Genomic DNA, 9,719 nt, shown 5'->3' on the forward strand with positions numbered 1-9,719 from the left:
TGCCTACAGAGCCAACCGGTCCACAGAGGACGCCATTGCCACGGCCCTCCACTCTGCCTTCTCTCACCTGGAGCAGGGGGGGAACTACGCTCGGCTGCTATTTGTGGACTTCAGCTCGGCGTTTAACACCATCCTTCCTGGCAGACTGGTGACTAAACTGTCAGATCTGGGGATACCACGCTCCACCTGTCTTTGGATCAAGGACTTCCTGACAGACCGTTCCCAGAGGGTAAGAGTAGGTCCCCACCTCTCTTCAGCCATCAGCCTCAGCACCGGCTCTCCACAGGGCTGTGTGCTGAGTCCCCTACTCTTCACCCTCTATACACATGACTGCACCTCCATACATGCCAGTAACTGCATCATTAAGTTTGCGGATGACACCACTGTGGTGGGGCTCATATCAGGCGGGGATGAGTCAGCATACCGGGACGAGGTGCAGCGGCTGTCAAGGTGGTGCAGTGAGAATAACTTGATCCTGAACACCACTAAGACAAAGGAGATGGTAGTAGACTTTAGGAGGACAACACATGTCATTCAACCTCTGTTCATCGAGGGGGATGAAGTGGAGCTGGTTTCAGATTTTAGGTTCCTGGGAGTACATCTGCAGGATGATTTGACCTGGAGTATCAATACGACCAGCATTTACAGGAAGGCCCAACAGAGACTGCATTTCCTGAGGGTTCTTAGGAGCAACTATCTGACCCAGAATCTGCTGGTGTCCTTCTACCGTTGCTGTGTAGAGAGCATCCTGACCTACTGTCTGTGCGTGTGGTTCAACAGCTGCACAGCAGCAGACAGGAAAACACTCCAGCGAATCATCAACACGGCTCAAAAGATCATAGGCTGTCCCCTGCCCTCCCTCCAGGAACTGTTCAATGCCCGCTGCCAGAGGAGGGCACAGAACATCCTCCAGGACCCCTCACACCCTGGACACTCCTTGTTTCAGCTACTGCCATCAGGCAGACGTTTCAGGACAATGAAGGCCAGAACAAACAGACTGAGGAACAGCTTTTATGCCAGGGCTATCATTGAACTGAACTCTGTGTGGTTTGGACAGTGATGTGGGGTGGTAGTGCTGACTGTGTGCGTGCGTTGGTGTGTGTATTGGGGCTAGATTCATCTTAATTTACTATTGTGCACTGTATTTTAGTAATCATTTTTATCACTCATATTTTTATTATTTTATTATTTATTGTCTGAGGCACCTAGAAAAGGAATGCATTTTAAATTTCGTTGTGCAACTTCTGTGTACAATGACAATAAAGATTCTGATTCTGATTCTGATTCTGATTCTGATTCCTGATGCTCTCCCCTTCTCCTTCTTCTTCTTTCTGCTGCTCCCTTCAGGAGTCGACTCAGCGGTTCATCTGCCTCCATCTCACCTTATCGCTAGCATCCTCTTGCATCTGTCACACCAACCTTCTGCCTGTCTTCCCTACATCCGTGAATCTTCTCTGTGATCTTCCTCTTTTCCTCCTGCATGGCAGTTCCATCTTTAACATATTTTGTCTAATATATTCACTAACCCTCTTCAGCACATATCCAAACTATCTCAGCTTTGCCTCTCATCAGTAAGAGTTCCTGATTCTCTTCACTGAGGATGAGAACATTTTTCTTTAAACCCAGAACCATAGGTGTGTTTAACTGTATCTACTGTGCTCCTTGACCACGACACTGTTATGGCTTTCTGTGCTCAACCCATTTTAATCACTGTAAGTATCACAAGTTCCCAGTAGATTTCCACCCATTTTCCCATAAGTAGCATAACTGTAACCCTGACCGGCTCCTACCGGGATAGAGCTGGGCTTGTTCCCAAAGCAGCTTACACGTACATCTATAACTGGGTCAGCCTTCACCATGAATTGGTAGCAGATAAATAGCAATACTGGAAGTGACTTTGTGAAGAGTTCACCAACTTGACTGAGGTGAGCCAGGATGATTCCTGGCTCAGATATTGTTCTCTAACTACTGTTAGAGAACAATATCTGATTTCCCTGTGGAAACTGACTAACCACAAAGCTCCAAAAAGGAGACAGAGAAACAAATCAGCAGATAGGATTCAAGCACATGTTCATGTTTTTCTGCTTTGTGAACTGAAGTGACTGTTAAACCAGGTGGGACTGCAGTGGAAATTTACAAAATCGCAGTATTTCCTTCAAATATTTGCTTTGCTGATAATGTCTCCTAGCTTTTGTAAATGATGTGTCATTTCCTTTTGTGCACTTGTTGCCTCAGTGTGAGAAAAATTGCTAAAAAAAAAAAAAAAAGCCCAAAAACTATGCTGACATCTAGTGCACACGTAAAGCATTACCTTATTTTCATTTATATGCCAGAAAATTGTTTTTCTTCACATCAGTACTCAGAAAGCTGCAGGAGACAGTAAACAAGCCTTGTGTGTGGAGTTCTACTGATTTAATAGCGGACACATTCTCACTGAACAATACAAAATAACGCATTTTCAAAGGTGCTTAGTTGTGCATTAAGAATGCTTCAGGTAAAACATAAAGAATTTTATTACATGTAAACAATACAAATTCCCAAATTTAATAACACAGAAGTAATCTAGTGTCATATATGTATATATATAGCCATACAAACAATCTCCACTGGCCTTTTGTAAGATCAAAATGACTTAAATTAATTCAATAATTAAAACACAGCATAATTATATTCCCGGTCATCTGTATTAACATGCAAGTGATTGGGTTAAATATACACAATTCTCATTACAAACTCAGATAATCAGTGGTACTCGAGACATACATTTTACATTGTTACTCCACAAACACAAACACCAAGCAGCAAACGAGCTAAACAAGGAAAGCTTCAGCAATGATGAAGGATAACAACAGCACAATATTATTTAAAATCACATTGCAATGACCCATTTGAATCCCTGCCACAAAGTTAAAGGACATAAATAAACACACTTCTTGCACCGTCACGCTCATCTATCTCTCTGTTTCTGAAGCGTCTCACCTTTAAGTATAAGCTCACCTAAAAAAAGACATATAGTAAGAAGCTCTGTGAAGGATTGCAGTATAACTGCACTTCCTCTGTGGCCTGTTTACATGCTAATCTGCCTTCAAACTGTAGTCATAACCTCTAATTAGCCGAGACATTATGACACAGTCGTCTTCACAGTTACAGTTTAACTGCTCAGTTTTAGTCCCGGTCGGCGATACATTCATATGCTGTCAAAGTTATTTTTTCCATTCAAATATATTGTGCACAATAGATAAACACACATACCCTCCCACACACGCACACAAATAGTCTACATATTTTACATAAGTTAAGAGACCTTAGTGGTCATTCATCTACATTCAGCCTGTTTGACAGTGGGATGCTAATAGGAGAGATCCGGGTGGATTTACATGTTGGTCCAGGTGGTATCCAGGGTGGCTGTCCTGGTCCCTCTGCCTGACACCAACGCAGCAATGCTGAGTGTCAATCCAGTCAGATGTCCCCCAGTCCAGCTCACATCACAGGCTGGTAGCACTCCATGTCATGAGCTACTAATCTCATTCAGCATCTAAGTGATATGTGCATGATTATACACAAGGTACGTACACACACACAAAAAAAGTGCAAAGCAGCATTGCTCACATCTCAAAGGCTGCACATTTCTTATGTTTCTGTTAAAGCATTTTTCTTTGTGCTTTTCTGAAGAGCTGACTGTGAGTAGTCACTTCTCTGGCATTTTAACGCAGCGGAAAGAGATCTCAGAATCCCCACGCTGACAACTCCCTGAGAGTTAAATTTGTTTCTCTTTATGTTACACAAGAAATCCAAGAAGAGTAAAGAGGCTAAGACATCCTAGTGCTGGCTTTCCCCCGAAAGACGAGGAAGCCGGGATCTCTGTGTTACATCATGGAGTTTGTCAAAATGTCAGAGATAAAGTAAGGAATGATTAAAAGACTGAGGATTTTGGAAGAGATTTCTTCAGGCTTGGCTAAGCTGTATTTAGTGTCTTTGAAGACTGCTGATGCATTTTGCTAAGTGCTTTAGCCTGTGAATCTTTTTGGAAGGCCAGCTCTGATTGAGTACTCCCACAATAAGGCACCAAACATGGGCTGGGACTGTGGCTCAAGTACAACATCAACCACGTCCAGCAGAAACATTAGGAGTTGCCTTTCTGTTTTACTGCATACAGGTTAAAAAATGAATGCACCGTGTTTGAATTGAGAGGGAGTTTTAAAAAGTGAGTTGTTTTTTTTTCCCCTGCTTTTTAACTGCACTAACTGAGCCTTAAGGCAACTTAAAGCAACTCTTGTCAACTCAAATACCACAAAATTATAATAAATTAACAACACAGATGATATTGAATTTGAACCACATGAAGGGGATAATTAGTAGGGATGCACAGAGGAAAAAATATAAAACAGAAACATACAATGTGGTAACATCACTTCAATCAGTAGTTTCATATTTTGGGAAATATTCTTATTTACATCTGGTGATGAGTTAAAGACTGATATTCTCTCATTTTCTAAATGTTCTGCTTAGTTTGAATCTTGAGTCAGCAGCAGAGATTGGAAGCAAAATTCACCAACACCATTAAACCTCATTATGAATTTGCAGTTTTGTGGGGCTTTGTGTGACAGACAGTGTCTCAAACTACAAAAAAACAAACTTGCTGGGGTCCAGTTTTAATAAGCTTATTTCCCAAAAAAAAGAAAAGAAAGTCTGTGCGTCCTCCATCTCATCTGAAGAGGTGGCTTGAGGGTTTGTAGTGCAGTGTGAGCTGGCGTGAGCTGTAGCCAGAGATGCCAATACCCATGAAACCCAGCAGGATGGCCATTCGTGGTGTGGCAGGTGCCTCATGGCTCTGCACCATAGTCTGGGCTGCCTGGGTCTGAAAGAGAGAGCAGGGGTCACCACCATCATCCATGGAGTCGCGACAACGACCACCGCCAGGCACCACCGCCATCGCCAGAGTCGGTGATGACCAACGCACAGGGTCAGCAACAGTCTTCCTGGCTCTGGCCGCGGTGGAATCCGTGAACAGGTGACCCTGGTCACACGCCCGCTTCATCCCAGCGATGGTCTTACCGTAAGGGAACAGTCGCGCTAGAATCTCCACTTTTGTGAATATAAAAATTTTGTTCAAGCACCCCATACAGTCCTCTTTGGCTTTTGGAGGCTTCTCAGAATTTTGTGCCAATGGAAGAAATGTCCTGAAGTCAGACACAGATTCAGTTACTTTCTGAGCTCTTCGTTGGTGTGCTAGTCGCTGTCCAGTGAAAACTATGGGTCTCCAAATTTTTTGCTTTAATTTTTGAATGGAGGGATCAAGTGTAATGTTTTGAACAAAAAAACAAAACAAAAAACTCCCAAATGTCCTTTACATGTCTGAAAAATGCATTTCCACAGAGCTAAAAATATTATAAACATAAATATATGATAAATATTTTACTTAGCTCATGAAAAGTGCTATTTTGGAGATGAATAGTTATCACAGGAGAGCTGTTTCCACAGATCACAATCCTGTTTAATCCCTGTGAGAATTAAGCTTCTGAACACACAAGTGTGTGTCTGAATACACAATAATAATCATTTTTAAAAACAAACAACCCATACTGGAGGTTTCTAAACGCAGCTGCAGTCGTCTCCTATACCCACCAGGGTGACCGGGTACATGGATCGCATGCCTCTGGAGATCCAATTAGAGGGCATTAACCTGACCCTAGGAAGCTAAGGCATCTCTGACTCAAATCCATTTAAGACAGGCTCCTCTAATCCTTTATTCTCAATCCGACCGTGACACACACAATGAACCTAGCACTTTGAGCACACTGATGACTTAGTGGAATTATTTTCAAAAAGGATTCAGGGTGGTGGCCAGTACAATCCAATAAAAAACATTTTTACCCATGTTAAAGATAATGCTTTGCATAGTTCATGAATAGCTGCAAAAAGGAACATTACTAAGGTAAATCTTGTGTTGGTTCAGTTTAAAATTTACATGTTATGTCTCTGTTTGCTACAATGCATCACCAGCTTTTTTACTAAAGCTCAGGGAAATGTGAAGGGCCTGGGCACCGCAGCTCAACAGTTTGTTATTAGAGACACTAATGGAATTTGATGTCCACTGATGTCTAAGACTAATCAGCAGTCTACGTGAAGAAGAAAATCACCCCAAAGCATCTTACGCACCTGGAGGTATCTAAGATATCCAGGGGTCAGTCGAGGGATGCGAAAAAACATTGTTGTTCTTGCTGATGCTTCACAGCTGAGACCACAAAACCCTCTCTGGAAATTTCCCTCAGGACTTTCAGCTAGGCAACCGTTTCACCAGTTATCCCTCTGCTTCTTGGTGCTATGTGACTCTTTGGTCTCGGTTCTCCACCCCAGCCTAAGTGTGGCAGCAACAGCAGCTCCAGAGAGGCCCCCTGACTCAGACACACAGACACACACCTGCACTGCGGTGATCTCCCCCGAGGGAGTCCAGCCTCTGTAGGTAGTATATAAACCCTTGCCTTAAATGCGTAAGCTGGTCACATGGTGTTGGACTCTGTTTCTGTCTTCATGTGGATGTGCATTTGTGTCACTGATGGATTAGCAGAGCTACTGGAGGTGCAGTGGATTATTACACTTCTGAGTGATATTCTAAGTCCAGCGGCCACCAGTTAAATAGAGAAGAAACAAAACACACAATCAGCCGATGACAAAACAATATGTGGTGATATCTGGTTTTCATACAGTTAATAATTTGCAACAGTTCTGGAGCAAAATATGTCATCCAGATGTTTTGTTGTTGTTGTTGTTGTTGTTGTTGCTGTTGTCATTTCAGGAAGACAAAGCTAAACCACAATGTGCATTACAACAGCCTGCAGTAAAAGTGTCCAGGTGCTACAGTGGCCTTTCAGTTACCCACTGAAAACTATTGGCCCAAAGATTTATCAGGGGAAATTACTTTTTTGGAAAAGAGGTAGTTTGCAAGTCCACCTGACTTTCCACATCTCAGCTGATGTATATACAGTCATGCTAAAAAAAAAAAAAGAAAAAAAAAAAAGTTTTCATAGCTTTCTATGTGAAAAACTAAGTACACCCTATAATGTAATAAATTATAGAACCAACTTTAGCAGCAGTAAATTGCAGTGATCATTTTCTGTCTGATTTTCAGTTTCTCATGTTTATATGGAGGAACTCTTGTCCACTCTTCTTTATAATGTTGCTTCAATTCATTGAGGTTTGTGTGCATTTGTTTATGAACAGGGCCTTGACAAAGCATTTCAATCAGGTTGAAGTCTGGACTTTGACTGGGTCATTGCAACACCTTGATTCTTTACTTTACTTTACTCTATTTTTATTTAAAAAGGGACCATATACAATAATGTTGCCATTTAATGCGATGTACCAGAATTAGCTTAAAGCTAATTTGCACCAACAGTCCCTTGACAGGGTACATCACAACAACAAAACGTCACATAAAAAGTAAACCAGAAAACACACAAGACATCCACACATCCATAAATACACACACACACAAAAAAAATGTTTACAAATCAGCCATTGTGTTCTAGATTCGTTGCTGTGCTTGGGATATTTTCATTAACCCAGCTTTGGCCAGCTTTTACCTCCAGAATACTTCAGTATACAGAGAAGTTCATGATCGACTCAATGACTGAAAGATGCCCAGGTCCTGTGGCTGCAAAGCAAGCCCAAATCATCACCCCTCCACCACCGTGCTTGACAGTTTGTTTTGTGTTTTGTTTATACCAAACGTGTTGCTGTGCATTATGGTCAAAGAATTCCACCTTGGTCTTGTCTGTCCAAAGGACATTGTTCCAGAAGTCTTGTGGTTTGTTCAGATGCAGCGTTGCAAAACTAAGCCATGCTGCCATGTTCTTTTTAGAGAGAAGAGACTTTCTCATGGCATCCCTTCTAAATAAGTCATACTTGCTCAGTGTTTTTCTAATTGTACTGCCATGAACTTTAACATTTAACATGCCTACTGAGGCCTGTAGCATCTGAGATGTAGCTCTTCGGTTTTCTGCAATTTCTCTTTCACAGTCTGACCTTGGGGTTAATTTGCTGGGACGTCCACTCCTGGGAAGATTGTGAGATTGAGTTAACACACGTGAAAATGTCTGCTTTTATAGAGGTGTTCACGCTTATTGATGATCAGTTAATCAAGTGCATTTGATTAGCAGCACCAGGCTGCAACCTATCCTTATAATTCTTATGGAAGCACAGGACTGCACAGAGTCTGGTGAACACTTTCTTTTTCTCATGACTATACCTCTCTATATATAACTATTTAAGTCAGGGCTGCTATGTAATAAAGATGACAGCATTATTGCACCACAGGTCAAAAATTGTATAATAAAAGCTGTAAGGAAGCAGGACTTGGCTGCTTCCTCTGGTTATCTGCTTGCCGTCACTAAAGTGAGGATTTGACAGTTACTTCCAAGAAGGATTTCACAGACTCTTCAGCTTGTCAGCGTGTGACCGACAAGCTGCATCACAGAAAGAATGATGGAAGAATTTGGAAACTTAATAACTCTACTGTATCCACAGTGCTTTGCGCAGTGTTCAGATTTTGAAAGCACACCAAAGGGAATATAAATGTACCTTGTCAAAGATTTTTTTTTTTCACTCCATGTGCAGACCGTCTGGAGCCACAAAGGTTATGCTTACTTGTTCCTGAGTTCCTTACTTTCTCACAGGAAAGCATACAAGATATTTTTACAAATGATTACAAAGTGCCACCAGGAACAGCCTAATATTTGTTTTGAAGGGAGAGCAGCTCAGGATGTCTTGAGGAACATGCCAGGAACAGATTAGCTCAATCTTATAAACATACAGTAGTGATTAGATGAACCCCTAATCACTTAATCACTATAAAAACAATGCATTTGAAGTTTTATATAAATTTGCCTCAGCTATTATTAGGTACAGATAAATACAGATTCCTTGAATGTGGCTTTAAGCTTCTGGCAGTCCCACTAAAGCCAGGATGTTGACCCTAGTGTGAGCTAGCAAACAGGTAAGACATATGATTCTGCAAGAGATTTAACCACTATAAGGGATATCCAAATACAGTCTAGTTTGTAACTATCAACAGTAATCTGTTAATCAGGAACAAGAGGCACACTAGAGGGGCAACAATAAGACAACATCCAAAACAGGAATGGTTTTACAGGTGGAGGTCGCTGACATTTTTTCCCTCCTCCTCATCTTTTCTGATTGTGTCACTACTAGTATCATAAGGAGATACCTGGATCCTACAGAGGTTGCACAGGTAGCCCAACTCCTCCAGGATAGCACATCAATATGTGCCATTGCCAGAAGGTTTGCTGTGTCTCCCTTCACAGCCTCAAGAGCATGAAGGAGATTCCAGGAGACAGGCAGCTACTCTAGGAGAGCTGGACAGGACTGTGGGAGCTTCTTAATCCATCAGCAGGACCAGTATCTGCTCCTTTGTGCAAGGAGGAACAGGATGAACACTGCCAGACCCCTACAGAATGACCTCCAGCAGGACATTGGTGTGAATGTCTCTGAACAATGAGAAACAGACTTCATGAGTATGGCCTGAGGGCCTCACGTCCTTGAGTGGGCACAGTACTCACTGCCTGGCACCGCGGAGCCTGATTGGCATTTTCCATAGAAAATTGTGCCCTGTGCTTTTCACAGATGAGAACAAGCTCACCCTGAGCACATGTGACACATGAAGGGGTCTGAAGAAGCCATGGAGAACATTGTGTTGCCTG

The 9,719-nt window shown here is 42.2% G+C and overlaps 1 long non-coding RNA gene across 1 annotated transcript; it reads right to left on the reverse strand.

Moving 5' to 3' along the window:
• Positions 1-2,397: 2,397 nt before the first annotated feature.
• Positions 2,398-6,458, reverse strand: LOC115773994 (uncharacterized). Its single transcript, XR_004019154.1, has 2 exons — positions 6,160-6,458; positions 2,398-4,858 (listed from the first exon to the last, which is right to left on the reverse strand). It is a non-coding gene; the product is annotated as an uncharacterized LOC115773994 (long non-coding RNA).
• Between the last annotated feature and the right edge of the window lie 3,261 nt (positions 6,459-9,719).

This window comes from Archocentrus centrarchus, chromosome 24 (assembly GCF_007364275.1).
Source record: "Archocentrus centrarchus isolate MPI-CPG fArcCen1 chromosome 24, fArcCen1, whole genome shotgun sequence".
NCBI classification, from domain to species: domain Eukaryota; kingdom Metazoa; phylum Chordata; class Actinopteri; order Cichliformes; family Cichlidae; genus Archocentrus; species Archocentrus centrarchus.